A 17227-nucleotide genomic window follows, 5' to 3' on the forward strand; every position below is an offset into this window, starting at 1 on the left:
CTTCTCTGCAGGTGTGGTGAGTAAAAAAAAAAAAAAAAAAAAAAAAAAAATTTAAAGTTAAATTCTAGCTCTGAAATATTTTTTGCTTCTATAGCTTTAAAGGACAAGCATGGGGTTCTGCACGCAGCAGACAACAAGCCGCCATGAACTTTATTTGTATTTAGGAGGAGAGCTAGAGTTTTACTGCTCACTGTGAACTTTCATCAGCAGGTGGACATATCTGTCTAGCTTAAAGAAAAAGCAAGGAACCTGGAAGAGCTACTTTGCCACTGGGGGCGCTCATAACTATCTAGCGAAGCTCAACAGTGGCGTCATAATACGGTCATTGGAGAGATGGAAATCACTCCCTGTAGCAGCAAATTTCAATCTTTTTTCTGGTTAATATACATGAGGAATATGACCAAACTCCTATATCCCATGAAGTACAGTGGTTCCTGGAAGTCATGATGTTAGTATGTTCCTCCTATTTATTTGAGAAACACTGTTCTGTAACTTATTTGCATGTTTTCTTCCATAATGGAATTGTCACACCTAAGACAGAGTTTCTTTATCAAGGCTATACCTATACCATGTTGTTACCTATACTGTCAAATGTAGACGAGAATAGAAAGTACTTTGTGTTTTCCCAGAAACCAGCACTTTATGTTCCAACCAATGGATAAAAATCACTTAGCTATTTTTCCCCTTGAGTATAAGAGCTGCCTTACATATGATAGGCTGAAAATAGAATGGTTTACTTTTAAAGAGTTGCACTTTATTTCAATGAAAATTTACAAGGACTAGGTGGTGTCTACCTGGGGTTATCATAGAAAATGAACATGGCTCATTGGGAACACTCCAGATCAGCATCTCAATACTGGGCATCACAATATAATACAACACCACAGTGCCTCAGCTCCCTCACCATCACCTCAAATTCCTTAATAATTGCTTAACTTTAGGCTTTATTTAAACCTAAGTAATAGTCAAGTTTTATCCTACATAGGCTTTATACTGTGGTGAGATTCCTGTGAGATAACAGATATCAGTGGTATGAAATATAAAGCACCGTTAGCCTTCTGTGATAAATTAGCCTCAATACCCTGCCCAATCAGGACTCTCATTTGTAAAAAAAAAAAATTGTTTTTAAATAACATTTGGTAGAAACCCGAATTGGGGAAATAAACAGTTCCAAATGGCAGACAGCAGAAGAGTTTAGAGCTATTCCTCTGTGAAAATGACAGCATTCACTGACAAAGTTTCATGATAAAATGCCAACCCAGTAATGAGCTCTTTAACCTATGTACAGTGAATCAATAAACCCTCAAAGTAAATGATACTTGTATTGATTTGGAGTGAGAAAGGGAGACCTAACTCTAAGGAAGGCTTAGCGAATTTTACTGAAGTTGAAATGGAAATAAAGGGAGAAGGAAGAAAGAAATTCGATCAGGAAATAACTTTTGTGTGTGTGGCCAAACTACATTCCAGGTTACCATGCTAACTGTTAGTGATAGAGAAATGAGTTACAGCTGTTGTGCCCAATGAACTCTATTTAAGAAGAGGTGTGGAAAGATAGCACATATGTGGTTAAGTATATGCCAACCTGATAAGACCAAATGAGTGAAACAAACAGGACCCCAAGGCAAAATTCATAATCACAGATTCTCATACATTGTATCGATGCTAAGTTTTTGAGAAATAAGTTCAAGAGACATCTTGAACTAGAGAAAGACTAATTGTGAGTCTAAGTAAACCAACCTAATTCCTGATTTGTGGATTTCTGTAGAGAGGCATATGTTTTTAAAATGCTTATACCTGGGTTGCATTGAATATAAATGTCATTATAGCATCAAAGACAGAATAAACAAAAAGAGGTAATTTCCTCTTTTTAATTCCAATATCATCTTCATTCAATGTATTAAAAAATATGTATTCAGCATCCACTATGTCCCAGGAAACATTCTAGATACTGGAGAATCAGCAATGAGTAAAATAGAAAAAAAAAATCCATGCCCTAATAGGCCTTACATTCTCATGGAGGAAGAAAGATAATGAACAATATAAGTAAGTTAAATATATGTAAAATGGTGTTGCATATTATATGTAAAAGTGTTGTGACAAAAAACAAAGGAGTATATTATTCTGGGGGTGAAAATAGGAGGTTTAAATTCCAATTTATTTGTGGTCATGAAAGATTTGTTTGATGGGTATCATTGGGACAAAGACCTAAAAAAGATACAGAAGCATGTCAGGCAGGTAACAAGAGAAAGAGGTTTTCAGTCACAGAGACACTAAACACCAAGTCCTAAGGCAGAAGCATGCCAGATGTGGTCTAGAAAGAACAAGGCGACCAGTGGGGCTGGATCAGAGGGAGTCAGGATGAGAGGAGTAGGGGAAAAGTCGGAAGCAGTGAAGAGACAGATGGTGTAGGGCCTTAGAGGCCACCATGAGGATTTTTGTTATTATTCTAACATGGGAAGCCACTAGAGAATTTTGAGAAGCAAAGAGACATAGTCTGTCTTTTGTTTTAATAGGATCACTTCAGATGTTATTTTAAGGGTAAAATGTAGGGAGTCAAGGGCAGAAGAAGGAAGATCTAACCACATTCGTTTTCTACTGCTACTATAAAATAGGACCAGAAACTTAGAGGCTTAAAACAGTATGACTTTGTTATCTTACAGCTGTGTTGGTTAGAAGTCTGCACATGTCTCACTGGGCTAACCTCAAGGTGTCTGTAAGGCTAGTTCCTTTCCAGCAACTCTAGGGAAGAACGGATTTCCTTGCTTTTTTCCAGTTTTAAGTGACTGCCCACATTCCTAGGCTCGTGGGCCTTTCCTCCACCTTCAAAGCCTGCAGCATTGCTTCTCTGTTGATGTTATTCCATAAGCATATCTCACTCTGACTCAACATTCTTCCTTCCTATCACATCTGGAAAAGATTCTCCATGTTTAAGGAGTCATGTGATTAGATTGTACCTACCTGGATAATCCAGGATAATCTCCTCATCTCAAGGACCTTAACGTAATTATATCTGCAAAGTCCCTGTTGCTATATAAATTAATACATTCATAGGTCCTAAGGATTGGGGCACTATTATTGATTGTGGGGAGGGGGGAGGTATTATTCTGTCTACCACACAAACTTAACCACAATCTTTCTTTTACCTATATTATTCTTATTTGTGCCTGTGTCCCGTTCCCTTTACAAACCACTAATTCTCTGCAGGGATAGACTCACCTCAGTAGCCATGTTTTATTTCCACCATCTCGTCCCTCCTAGTCTGACCTGTTTCCTACCTATTTAGCTTGAAGTATCCATTCTAATCAGTAAGAAGGCAAAACACAAAAATAATGGAATGCCAAAAAGACTTCTAGGATCTAAAAGCAATATAAGAGGCTGTATTTTCTCTCCATGAATAGGGGTTTTAATATTCACACTGGCATGAGCTCAGAAAAAGGGATCCCTGAAGATATATTAAAGTGTGCTAGACCACCATCTGTGTGGCAGGAGAATAGACTATAAACTATATGACATGTGGAGGTATGTTTCCAGCTTTATGACTCCATGACAAAAGTCCTTTACATAGAATAAAAACGGGCTCAATAAAAGAAAAGTGAAATATTTGTCATTATCCTACTCTAAGCATTTTATAATTGAAAAGATTTTGCATTGTTCTTCAAACATATGGTTAGTCTGTCAGATGTTTCTTCCTGCCCACCTCGCGTCAAGATAAAGTTTAAGTTAATTAAGTAATCATTCTCATTTAAATTCTAGGTAAAGGTTGACCCATGGCTTATGGAATCTGATGCATGTGACTGATTTGTGGAATAAAAGTCCTCATTAAATGATTGAAGATAATACTTCCACTGAAGAATAAGCACAATTTGCAAAGAATACATTGATATCCACATCTGTGATATTTTGAAAGAGACCAACTCAGCACTGACAGCTCATGAAAGCGACAGAAGAATGTGAAGATTAAAAGATCAGTACGAATCAAGAACTGAGTTATGAGTTTCATGAGTCATAAGTGTCCCCAGTCTTTCCCCCAGGCCTCACCAGTCTTTTGGTACAAACGGTAGGCATTCAGAATAGTTACCATGTTCCAGTGGCTCTTGGTCCCCCTTTGCATACGCAAGATGCACAACACCACCTCTTGATAAACTTCTTACCTGTGCACATGAACCAGACCCTCAAGTATAGCCATTATTTAATTGCCAAACACAGTCCTTTTCTTCATTTCTTGTTCTGGTCCTCTTTTCTGAGAACTTGAGAATCATTCGCATGTTGCCATAGACTGCTATTGCCCTTGCCAGCTACCACTACCTCTGCCAGGTGCCGGTGATGCTTCTGCCATGTTTGTTTGCCCCTCCTAGTACCCCATAGGCATCTAAGTTCCCAGAGTTGTTTGGAGTTCCATCAAAAAATTCATAATTGCATTTCTCTCTCATTCTTATGTAAATTCTGTTTGATACTCTGTTAAAAGGGTGTCAAAGCATTGTGCCCCATGTCTTACTACATTTTCGTGGAATGACTTTTAAGTTTGCATTTAGCAGCCACATTCTTCGCTAAATCCTCAGACAAACGCTGTGCTGTATTGGAGATTTTTTGCCCTAAGCCAAGCTTTTCTACTGGAATTTTTTCTCTTGAAGCATCTTCTCAAATTCTAGTTCAGGTTGACATACAGTAGAATATTGCTTGGTGATCAGAAAGAATGAAATCTTGCCATTTGCAACAACGTGGATGGAACTAGAGGGTATCATGCGAAGTGAAATAGGTCAGGGAAAGACAAATATCATATGATTTCACTCACATGTGGAATTTAAAAAACAAAACAGATCAACACAGGGGAAGGGAAGGAAAAATAAGATAAAAACAGAGAGGTAAGCAAATGATAAGAGACTCTTAAAGACAGAACAAACTGCGATTGCTGGAGGGGAGGTGGGTGGGGGATGGGCTAAGTGGATAATGGGCATTAAGGAGGGCACTTGTTTCAAAGAGCACTGGGTGTTATGTGGAAGTGATGAATCACTAAATTCTACTTCTGCAACCATTATTACACCATATGTTAACTAACTTGAATTTAAATTAAAAAATAAATGAATAAAACATACGTCCTTACTCCAAAACAAAACACTGTGAATGATGTCAGGAACTGGTTTTGCCAACTGATATCTGTAACATGACCTCAGATTCACAAATTCCTTCCTTCCTTTATTTATTCATTCATTCAACAAAAAGTGTTTAATGAATTCTAAAGATGAGCTGGGCCCTTTAGAATTGCTAGAGATTAATGGTGAGCAAAAGCAAATGTGATCACACAAATTAAGGCATAATTTCAATGACAAATGCTGTGAAGAAAGGGGCTAGGAGGGTATGGGGAGAGCACAGACCCAGTGTGTGAGCAGAGAAAGTATCTCTGAGGAAGAAAAAATTGAAGACAGATGAATCAGATTTAACCAGGAAAACAAAGGAAAGGAAACAGAACTCAGAGGTAATAGTGTGTAGGAAGGCCCAGCAATGGGAAATAGCCCAAGAACCTGAAAGGAAGCTTATATCATTGGAAAGCAGAAAACAAGAGGTCAGGGAAGGGCATAATGTGTGATGATGCTAGGGGAGTAGCAGAGAAACAAAGTGAAAAGCCTTGGAAGAATTTAGTCTTTATCCTAACAGTAGCTAAAGGTCAGTGGAAAATTTTAATCTACATCTAGCAGGTGGGATGGAGTAGGTAACATCTGAAGGACTTGGTAATCAACTGGAAATAGGAGATAAGAGACCACAGAGACTCCTGGTCTTGAGGAGCAGAGTGATTGAATGAACAGTTGTGCTATCCATTCAGCCAAGAGCCTGGTCATCTGGGAGAGTCACAAGAATGGTTTCTCCTTGAACAACATCATCACTTTAATATGGGGAGAGAGAGATAGCCATATAAACAAATAAGTTGACCCTGTTAACTTACTATTTTTCTCTTTCTTCTGAACCTAGCACAGGCTCTGATACTTACTGAGAGTTTTAAAATGAGCAGTTACAGGGTTTCCCAACCCCATCACAACTGGTTTTTGAGCAAGACAACTGTTTGTAGTGGGGGGATGTCCTGTGCATTGCAGGATGTTTAGCAGTATCCCTGGCCTCTATCTAATAGATGTTGGTAGCAAGCCACCTTCTCCATAGATGTCATGACCAAGGATATTTCCAGACACAGCCCAGTGTCCCCCAGGGGACAAAATTGCCCAATGGTATAAATGGACTGATCATATTAAAATGTGATTAGTGCCAATACTGAGTTATACACATGGGACCAGAGTATAAGAAACCTTTACTTGTTGAGGAGACATCCTTTGGAAAAGTTTCATAGAAGACATGATACTTGGGGTGGCTCATGAAGAAGCAGTAGAAAAGTGGTAGGCCAGGTAAGTATATCTCAAATTGTACAGCTTGTTCAAGATTGACAACTCTTCTTATGCTACAGTGGTCCATACTTTCTGGTCCACCCACACTCGCCTTTCTGAGGTCACTGGGTAAGGTGCTTATATCCACACTTTAATTTTAGTAAGTTCTCTAATCTTCAGCAACTGGTGAGGTAGAATTTCTTTTTATGTCCCTAATGCCATGAGATCAGTAGAAACAGTCAGCATAAGGTCCTGTCCTTAATTCTTGAGAGATAGAAAATATAATCAGGGTAAGACCATGCAAATTTCAAATTATTCCAATATTCTCTTGTTAACACCTCAAGATTTATCCAAGACTGTGTCTGTCTAGGTCAGTTGCCAGAGAAATATCCACCAGTTTGACTGATTTTTCGTGCCATGACAAATTTTGTGCAATTTTATAATCTAAAATAGATGGGATTGTGTAAGTCTATCATAGGAAAGCCTGGTTACCATTGATTGTACTAGACATTTTCTATTTCATGAAATTAATAGCATGCCATTCAAAACTCTTTGCTAACAGGATATAAAAGTAAACAACTTATTTCCAATTTCTTATCCCTCAGATGGGTCACGTATGGCATTAATATCCTCCCCAATCACAGCAGTAATTGTTTGTATATTTAACTAAAAGTCTGATAACATTAGCAGTTTCTTGATGAGAAAATCTACTGAAGGAAGAAGAGTCACAAATGTGATAAAACTAAGATGACATTAGACAGAAATTATTCTCTAGAATTATCAAAAGAAGAAGTATGGCTTCTGCCCTAAATATGCTACTTGCAAATAATGTGGTAACAACTGGGATATTTTCAACTGTTCTTTTTTATTAAGTTTATTTATTTTGAGAGAAAGAGAGCACAGGAGGGGCAGAGAGAAAGAGGGAGAGAGAGAGAATCCCAAGCTCAGCACTGCCAGCACAGAGCCCGATGTGGGACTCTAACCCATGAACCGTGAGATCGTGACCTGAACCAAAAAGAAGAGTCAGACACTTAACCAAGTGAGCCACCCAGCTGCCCCTCAACTATTCTTATTATGGTTAAAAAGATCCTATAATTTATTTTAAAAACATAATTACTAACACAGCCTTATTTCTATAATACCTACTTCCATATATAGTTTCTGTTATCCTCCCAGATTTGAATAGAATAGAATAATGATCATATATTTGATTATTGATTATCTGATTATGTGATTATAAGCATATTGAAATTCTTAAATAATTGATTTTCTTCTCCTTTATTTGTAAAATACAGTATGCTTCATACCTTCTATTTAAAGCCTCTTGATTCTGCGTGTTTTTTTTTTTTTAACATACAGATATTTTTTCATATGTTCTCCACCCAAATTCTGTGAAGGGGTAGAGATTACTCTTCTCACTTCCTAATGAGAAAACAGTCTCAAATGTTTAGCCACAGCACACTTCAGACTGGCACCTTGAGGTGAAGCTACGTTAGAGCACAGTGCCTTTGGTTCCCAAAGTCAAGGCTTTTCCCGTAGGCCCATGTGCTATTGAGAAAAGGCAGATTGTGAAAGAAGGAAAGGGAAAATGATAAGCTCTCCTCTCAGGAATAAAATCTAAGGACACAATCCACTGAATCATCTCTGAACCTCCAAAGTACAAAAGCAGCTAGAGACCAGACATCTCCAAAGAGGACAACATCTCAGTTTTAAAGATCTTTCCTCTACCCCTTCCTTCTCTCCAGTGTTAGTCAATCATTGTGACTGGCAGTGAGTCACATGAAAACTTCTTTGTTTCAAAAAGAGAAGATGGAATGATCAAATCATACCCATCATCTAGGCTTGAGGTGAAAGATTACCCCCCATTTTTTTTTTAAAGTTTAATTGGCAACTTGAAGAAGATAAGAAAACTAGATGGAGTCCTTGCTTTTCACACAAAGCAAAGAGGTCAACTTTGGTCATGGATAGAATTCTGAACGGTTTGTGTGTTTTGCAGGGACAGCCATATTGCCCTCTCTTTCACAAAATACAATATTTCTTATTTTTGCAAGCAAAAGCAGGTCCTGTAACACTGACTATAGCTAGGGGAGATTATAGTTAACTGGTCTTTTGCAAAATCAAGCAGGCAGACAGAATGATGGTCAGTAGCTCATTCTTTGCATAAGGAATAGCAGTTGGTAGTTCAGTGGTTAATAATATATCATTTGTTAAATACTGAATACAATAAGAATTTCAAACATTTGGATCCTTGTGATATTAGCTGGCCTTCTCAATGACACAGCTATAAAAGAAAGAAAGAACCCTTTCTTCAGGGCTTAAGGCTCAGAACCCCATGGTTCTACCTTACCTTGCTTCCTGCTTCTCGAACCTCATTCCTACCACATTTCTCCCTTTCTGTAAGCCTGGCCATGAAAACATACCAGGCTCTTTCTCCTGGGATTTTGCTTTGGCTCTTCCCCAGACTAGTACCCCCAGTCTCTATATTGCTAGATGCTTCTCCTTCTTCAGGTCTCCATTTGGATGTCTTTTCCTTAGAGAGATGCCCCCACCTCACCACTGAAAATTATTTTCTTTGACTCAAATATTCCTTTCTCATCCTCCTATGTATAATATAGCATTTGTTTATTGTCTGCCTCTCTTTCATGAGGGCAGGGATTACACATGTCTCCTTCTGCACTCTATCCTCAGCATCCTGGACTGTATTCCTCCCTATCTAGTGTTCAATAAATGTCTGCTGCATGAATTCTAATGCCTCATATCTTTCTAAAAGTAGAAAAAGTAGTACTTACTACTTTTTTTCTTGAGAGAGAGATAAAGAGCAGGTGGGGGAGGGGCAGAGAGAGAGGGAGAAAGTATCCCAACAGGCTCTGCACTGGTTAGCGCAGAGCACAATGCAGGGCTAGAACTCACGAACCGTGAGATCATGGCGTGAGCCAAAGTCAAGTCGCATGCCTAACCGACTGAGTCATCCGGGTGCCCCAATATTTCTACTTTTTAAAAAAAAATGTTTATTTTTTCTTTATTTTTTCTTTTTTTTTAAATGTTTATTTATTTTTGAGACAGAGAGAGACAGAGCATGAACGGGGGAGGGGCAGAGAGAGAGGGAGACACAGAATCGGAGGCAGGCTCCAGGCTCTGAGCCGTCAGCCCAGAGCCCCTCGGGGCTTGAACTCACGGACCGCGAGATCGTGACCTGAGCTGAAGTCGGAGGCTTAACCGACTGAGCCACCCAGGTGCCCCAAAAATGTTTATTTTTTAGAGAGAGAGAGAGTGGCAGAGGGGCAGAGAGAGAGGGGGGGACAGAGGAGGATCCCAAGCAGGTTCTGTGCTGACAGCAGAGAGTCTGATGTGGGGCTCCAACTAACAAACCCCGAGATCATGACCTGAGCTGAAGCCAGCCTCTTACCCAACTGAACCACCCAGGCACCCCTCTACTTTTAAAGTGCTGTCATAGTAGGGATGTCTTATACTATTTCATATCTCTTCTCTATCATCACTCTTCTCTAATAACAATACTAAGAATTAATATACAAATTATCATTTCCATATAATATTATGATATATAGAAATTACTGTTTTAATATATACATAATCAAGAAGGTAATAATTTCTCTCAGGTTTGAAGTAAGTTGCTGGATTGCAAAAACAATGCTAGCTTCTTTGTATCAAAAGGCTGTTACCTCTTATTAAATAGCGTGCTAGAAGCTTTACACACATGTTCTTCTTTAATCCCTGAAATAATCCTACATTAAGTTTTATTATCCTTATTTTCCATATGAGGAAAACATGCCTTAAAAACATGATTCTAATTTGAGAGAGAGCTAGTTTACCAAGATCTGTCTGACTCCAAACTCTTTTCACCATACTATGCTGTTTTCTCAATGTGTTTTCAAAAAGTTTATTCAAAGGAAAGTCCCATAATACTATGGAAAATTTTAGGGTTACCTGTCACATGATTTGACACTATATATTCTAGAATTTGACTTTCCTGCCTGAGAAACCCTGAAAATTAAGTATTAATGTCATGACTTAACATATTTGTTAAGTTAGATGCCCGAAATCTTAGCTGAGTCTAGACTGAACTTCAGGTATGTCTTCAGATGTCTCATGAACTGATGAAATCGACAGATGGTCATCTTTCCCCAGTGTCTATTTGCTTGTGGAGAACTGTACCTGCCTATTTTCAGTGGGGAAAGTTGCCTAGGGGATGAGGGGGTGAATCTTCCTGTGCTTGTTTAAACAGAGAGAAAAGTGGTCAATGGGAAAAATAGCCTGGGTCATTGCTGTGATGGTTAATTTTTGTGTTAACTTGACAGAAATAATGGATGCCCAAAGGGCTGGTTAAACATTATTTCTGGGTGTGTCTGTAAGGGTATATGTGGGAGAGATTAACATTTGCTTCAGTAGACTGAGTAAAGACACCTATAGTCACAAATGTGGGTTGGCATCATCTACGCCATTGACGGTCCCAAGGAAACTAAAAAGCTAAGGAAGGACGAATTCTCTCTCTTCTTGAGTTGGGGCATCCACCTCCTGCCCTGAGACATTTGAGCTCCTGGTTCTTGGGGCTTTGGACTTGGAGTTACACCATTTCCCACCCCTGGTTTTCATGCCTTTAGACTGGGACTAAATTATACTACTCCTGGCTTTCCTGTTTCTCCAGTTTGCAGAGGGAAGATTGTGGGATTTCTTTGCCTCTACAACCAAGTGAGCTGATTCCTACAATAAATCTTCTCTAATATATATTTGCATATATCCTCTTGGTTCTGTTTTTCTAACCCTGACTACTACAATTACCCTATGCCATCCTCATTGACTAAGTATAAACACTCTGGAGAAAATGCAGGCAGAGGTTGACTGGACTTCTCAAATTCCTGAAGTACTTTGTGAGACATAGGAGTATAAGCAGTAGAGCCTAGGGCCACAGGTAAAAAAAAATGTGGTACACAATGGGGAAGCCAACATTGCCCTCAGTTCTACACAGGATAGAGTATGATCACAGCACTACGAGAACAAAAAGAAATCTAGTAACATTTTAGCACCATGAATATGTCAGGATTAGGAGAACCAGAGTGATCACTCCCTTGGAGGTGTCAGAGGCAGTACGGAAGCGTCACACAATAGTAGCCCCCCAGACACTGAACACCAGCAAGAGGACTGTCTTGCAAGAACTATGAGCCCTATTGGAGTGATCACATGAGGCACCTCTGTGGACTCCAAGCCATCCTGTGACACAGGTAGGGGTTAATGAGCCAATGAATTGAGAGTGGTATAATCTGACAGGTACAGGAGCATTTGTATTCACTCCACAGACCATGCTAGGGGTTTCTGTTCTAGTTTTCGGCTTGGCTTACCATGCCCATTATTGATACTTCGGTGACTTCTGACTTCTTCATTAATGAAGTTCTGAGTTCAGATGAGCCGAATGCTCATAATTTCCTTTTTTATATCAATAATTTGCAATAATACTGTCCTTTCTCCAGCTTTTGCCTTTTTCATATTTATTTAAAAAGCCTCTAAACAAAAGAATGTATCAAAGACTTCGTTTGGGTGGGTTGCTTTAGATAAAATATCTTAAGAATTATGTAGCCAATGGCTTTCTTAAAGAAAAATAAAAAGATTTTTTGGCAAGGAAATTCCATTTCAAATTCAGAAGAACCATTAACCATTTCCCATAGACTAAAAATTTATTATTAAACAGTTGAATGTTTGACTAGGAATCCTCAACATCTGGAAAGCTGTCATCTTTAGAAATTCTCTATGTTATTCTCTGAATACTTTGAGCTAATTGTAAGAATTACAATTCTTTGGGTAACATAGTATTTAAAATCAAGAATAGTAAGACCATGAGGATAAAAGAGCTCTTTCTAAATTGTCTTTATGGAAACAGTATATCGGCATGACAGATTGTTATAATAAATCACTCCTCCCTGTATCCACTCCCTTTTGCGATGTGAGTTGGCTACTCCTATCAAAAGCTGGAGTCTACTTCATCTATCTAGGATGGCCTCATGACTTGCCATGTGGCAAGAAATGGCACTGTAAACTCTCTCTAGGTCTTAAGAGGCCTTGCAGCTCTGTTCTTGCCTTCCTGGAACCTTGAACTACCATGCTGTGGAAGTGAGACGCCAGCGAAGGTGACAGGTAGAGCCAGCCCGAATTGCCAGGTGGTAATAAAGCTGTTTGCAATTGACTTGTCAGATAATTGCAGACACATGAGTGACTCCAGATTAGACTAGCAGAGCACTGCTCAGATAACAACCCAGATAATCATGAGATTTTTTTTTTGAAAGAGAGAGCGAGCAAGAGTACAAGCAGGGGAGGGGCAGAGGGAGAGAGAATCTTACAGGCTCTACATTATCAACGTGAAGCCCCACGAGGGGTTCCATCTCACCGCCATAAGACCATGACCTGAGCTGAAATCAAGAGTCCCATGTTTAACCAACAGACCACCCAGGCACCCCATGAGGATGTAAACACTGTGAAAGAGAGAGCCTATAAGTCCTGCATCAAAGATGCTCTGGTACTTTACATTTATTTTCATTAGGCTGATGTTGAAGTACAGGGATGAGTAATCCTGGTTTGAAGGCATATGTGAAGGTCGAAAATAATTAGGTTTAACCAATTCAGTAGTGATAGGTTATACTGATTACCATTGAAGATCTGAAAGACAAAATACAGCTTCTCCTGTGTTTGCCTTGCAAAGCCAAAACCACATATTGGCAGAAGCATTCCCAGAGAAGGCTGAAATAGAAATGGAGTGACATTTCAGTCCAACACATTCTATTTATTTAAGCTGTTATTGATGTTTGTCCTTGAGACTTTTAATTTAATTTATCCTCCATGAAAGAAACCACAGCTACTTTACATTTATATTGATGACTTACTCTAAGAATTCCTTTGATTAAAAAATAATCAGTTTTAATTTAAAGGAATCAAATTGTATTTTTTTTCTTGTCTTCCCTCTCCCTGCCCGCCCCCCCCCCCTGCCCCTTTACAGCTGAGAGTTTTCCATGTGAGGCAACACAATGCTATAACCCATACACATGCGCTGGGGGACTGGGGTTAGGTGACAGAGTGAGATCTCTGGGGGCCTAATTGTGGCTGAGTCTAGTGAGGTAGGTCTTTGATCAGAAGATGAAAATAGATGAGTAGAGTTTAGGAGAAATCCAGAACAATTAATGAGTGGTGTGTAATAAAGGTAAGTTTGGGGCATCATCAACAGATCTAAGGTTTTCAGGGTAAGGACTGCAATTCCAAAGGAGAGGTAAGTCAGGTACTGGTAGACATTGGTGTGGGGCATGAAGAGTCTTGGAGTGGGGATAAGTAGCTAATGATTGATTAGCTACGTTGACAAGCAATTGTGTACCTGACAGAAGACTTAGGGAAGATCTGAGGGAGGACTGCCCCACTTTAATCACTGATCAGTTCCCCTAAGCAAGCCTCTCATCCCAGTCCTTAAATACGAAGCTCTTGGTATACATTTGTCACTTTACTATGATAATCATATGATATGATAATTGACTTTATGAGAGCATATATTTAATAAAATAAGACATTAAGAAAAGCTGGTTACCAAAAATTTTAAAAAGGCAAATAAGCTTTGCCCTACCTTGTGCTAATACATAATATATGACAGGTGTGTGTGTGTACATGTGTAATGACAGTCTCAAGAAAGCTAAAGTATAAAACATCCAATAGGAAGCATAGGTCAGTGTCACTCACCAATTTAAATGAACTTATTTGCAGAATTGAGGACATTATCAAAGGCCCGAGTTTCAAATCATCATTAAATCATTCAGAACCCATCGACACAAAACTAATGGTCCCCCAAATTCATCTAGTGCTGTATTGATTCAGGTGTGCTTGCAAAGCAGGGTAATCTATCCTTTTTACTTTTCTGTTGTAAAAGCATACTATCAATCAAGACTTTTCTGTAGCACTCTAGCAGGAGAGGTCAAGGGAGCCTATTTCTCATGAATACCTGATAATTTCACATACTTGATGGTATATAATCCTCCACTGCAGGCAGTATTAAAGTGAATTCCATGATTTCCCCCATAAACTTGGCCATCTCTTGAATGGGTGATGTCAAAAGAAGTTCAGAATTACCTTATTTACAAAGATAGAACATTATGATGAACAAGATCATTCTTCTAAAAGTGAAAATCTAGACGTTCTCAGATAGTTACTAAATGAAGTATTTTTCATGCATAAATAAAATACCCTGCAGAGTATTACAGGGAAGAGAGACCTTAGAGATACTATATCTTAACACCCTTATTTGAAGTTGAGGAACTAAGGCTCATGGATATTAGTGACATGTCAAGGTCTGAGGCAGAACATATACTTCCAGCCTAATACACTTCCTGTGGCACCAATTCCCCTACAAATGGGGATATGACCTACAGAAGGTAGGCAAGATAATTTGAAGTCATTTAAGAAAGAGCCAGAAAAATGATACAGTGAGAATGATACCCCTTTTAAATATTTTTCAGTACTTCTGACTTACATCTAGTGGAAAGCCTTGGTGTAAAACTAGCGTAATGGTTAATGCCTCTCGTAACATCTACTAATTTCTGATTTTAACAAATGGAGCAGGTCAGGGTCACAGAAGACAGCAGCATCTACCTAGAATTCAATGGCATTTATTAATTGCATTCATTTTTAAAGTTATCTACTATTTTTCAAAGTGACACTTGTTTTCCATTTAAAACAGTGATAGGTTTCTTTTTAAAAGCAAATTAATTTTGGTAACAAGATAGTGTTGATACAAAATATTATGTAAGTAAAAGCTCTGGTGATCCCTGGCTGCTACAGAAATTGTAAAAGTGGTATCAGGGGACTAAAGTTGAGTGAAACCCAATATGGCAGAATTATTTATACCACTAATTGTAATATCATCAAGTGTTATATTTTTATAACTTCATATCTCTTCATATCTTATCTAGAGTCATCTGCAGCTATTTAACAATTTTGTGAAATTAGGCAAGCCAGCTTTACTGTCCTTATTTCATAATGGAGGATAATGAAGTTCAGAGAAATGAAACAATTTCTATATGATCACAAAATAAACAAATGGCAGAGTCCCAAGAAAAGTTAAAATCATTTTCTACAGAGGTTAATCTGCCTGTTACACAGCCCACTTTTCTAGCAAGAAACATTCTTGCCCCACCAGTTAATGGGAATGGAAAGTCTGCTGCACAAAATAGCTGGTAAGATATCGGTTAGATATTTTATGGGTTTTAACACCTAATACTATGGAAAAGCTATTGCAGTCTCTCCTATCTAAAACTTTCAATGCATGATAATTGGATAAATTAATATACATTAGTCATCGTGTATAAGGAAGATGGAAGTGATAGATGTTTTTAAATTGATATGCATTAGTCATCGTGTATAAGGAAGATGGAAGTGATAGATGTTTTTAAAGTATAATACTGTGATTCCTAAACACAAAAATCCTATACTTTATTTGAATATGGTGTATAAAATTCAGAGAATAAAAAGACAGATATAATACTAAATGTGTGGACTGGACTAATCACCTGAATTGGGTCAAGTTTATATGTGCTACTTCAACACGCATCATTTCATTGAACCTTCAAAACAACCAAGTAAGTGGTTTAGGTTATCTTAATTCTATATATGAAGAAACTGAGGCTCCAACAACCTAAATGCCAGGGCTCAGGCTTGTTGAATAGTGCCCTGATATTTGGACAAATACGCCTCCATTGCCATATCCACATAATGATTTGGGAAAAGAAAAATCTGACTTTGTGGCTGTGGCTGATCCATTAAATACCGTGGGTCTTAGTTTTGGACAGTTTTTCAGAGGTATCAAAGGCTGTATTATATCATCTTAAACTGGGATTATTTTTAATTCACAATCTTCCGTTCCTCAGGATGACTATTCATTGTAAAACATAATCTTACAGGATTTGACTTAAATCCCCTTCCTTTTCATCCCAGCTTCTGCATACTATTCAAACTATAAACATAGATCCACCTGATGCGCTGAGCTTGCATATTGAGAAGGCTTCACAATACTGTTAAGTATAGTTAGAACAGTTTGACCCATAAAGACATAAATCTAAACAAATCCCCTTTGTGTTTACCCACAAAATTGTCAATTGGAGTATGACTAGAGAGTTGCCATATGCATCTCCCCCCACCAGATCGGCAGACCGTTCACAAGACCTTCAGGGTCATTGTTTTTGATTAAGAAATTTGTCTCTTGAAGGTCTTATTAGAAAGAACAGGAGTTACCTAGGAGAGACTACACAGCAGTCCATGCTAATGTGTCCATTTATCATAATACACTGCATTTCTGACAAGACTTCACACTCACTTCTCTCTCATTCTTCTAACTCTTAACATCTCAAAACTTACAGAATGCTATTATTAGTTCCGTTTCACCCATGAGGAGCAGGAAGTGCCTGTCATTCGTCATGTGTGTAGAGCTAATTAGTGGTAAAACAGGGCCCTAGTTCTTTGTTGAATGGCCAAGGGTCTTTCTATGCAGAGAGTAAAATTCTGAAGGAACAGGACACAGGATGGAAAGATGAATTGGAGGATAAAAGACAAGGTCTAGGGGCTCCTGGGTAGCTCATTCGGTTAAGTCCGACTCAATTTCGGCTCAGGTCATGATCTCACTGTCCTGAGATAGAGCCCCTGCTAAAGAGTCTCTCTCTCCCTCTGTCCCTGACCCCCTCCCTCTGTTTGTATGGGTTCTCTCTCCCTCTCTCTCCCTCTCTCTCTCTCTCTCTCAAAAAAACAAAAGTCTAAGGAGTAGCTCTGTGTCCAGGAGCAGTGGCCAATAATAAGTCATTGCTGTAAGAAAAGCTGGAAATAGGATG

The 17227-nt window shown here is 38.6% G+C and overlaps 1 protein-coding gene and 2 long non-coding RNA genes across 4 annotated transcripts in view; 1 reads left to right on the forward strand and 2 right to left on the reverse strand.

Annotated features, from left to right (window-relative positions):
• GABRB1 (gamma-aminobutyric acid type A receptor subunit beta1) overlaps positions 1–17227 on the reverse strand; it is a 373556-nt gene that overhangs the window by 312538 nt on the left and 43791 nt on the right. The window lies entirely within an intron of this gene.
• LOC122238048 lies at positions 346–3979 on the forward strand. Its single transcript, XR_006217026.1, has 2 exons — positions 346–448; positions 3754–3979. It is a non-coding gene; the product is annotated as an uncharacterized LOC122238048 (long non-coding RNA).
• The window catches only part of LOC122238046, a 33344-nt gene continuing 29017 nt past the window's right edge, over positions 12901–17227 (reverse strand). The window contains exons 2-3 of the long non-coding RNA XR_006217024.1: positions 14370–14480; positions 12901–13112 (exon numbers count right to left, since the gene is read on the reverse strand). This is a non-coding gene — a long non-coding RNA (uncharacterized LOC122238046). The remainder of the gene's footprint in view (positions 13113–14369; positions 14481–17227) is intronic.

This window comes from Panthera tigris, chromosome B1 (genome assembly GCF_018350195.1).
Source record: "Panthera tigris isolate Pti1 chromosome B1, P.tigris_Pti1_mat1.1, whole genome shotgun sequence".
NCBI lineage: Eukaryota > Metazoa > Chordata > Mammalia > Carnivora > Felidae > Panthera > Panthera tigris.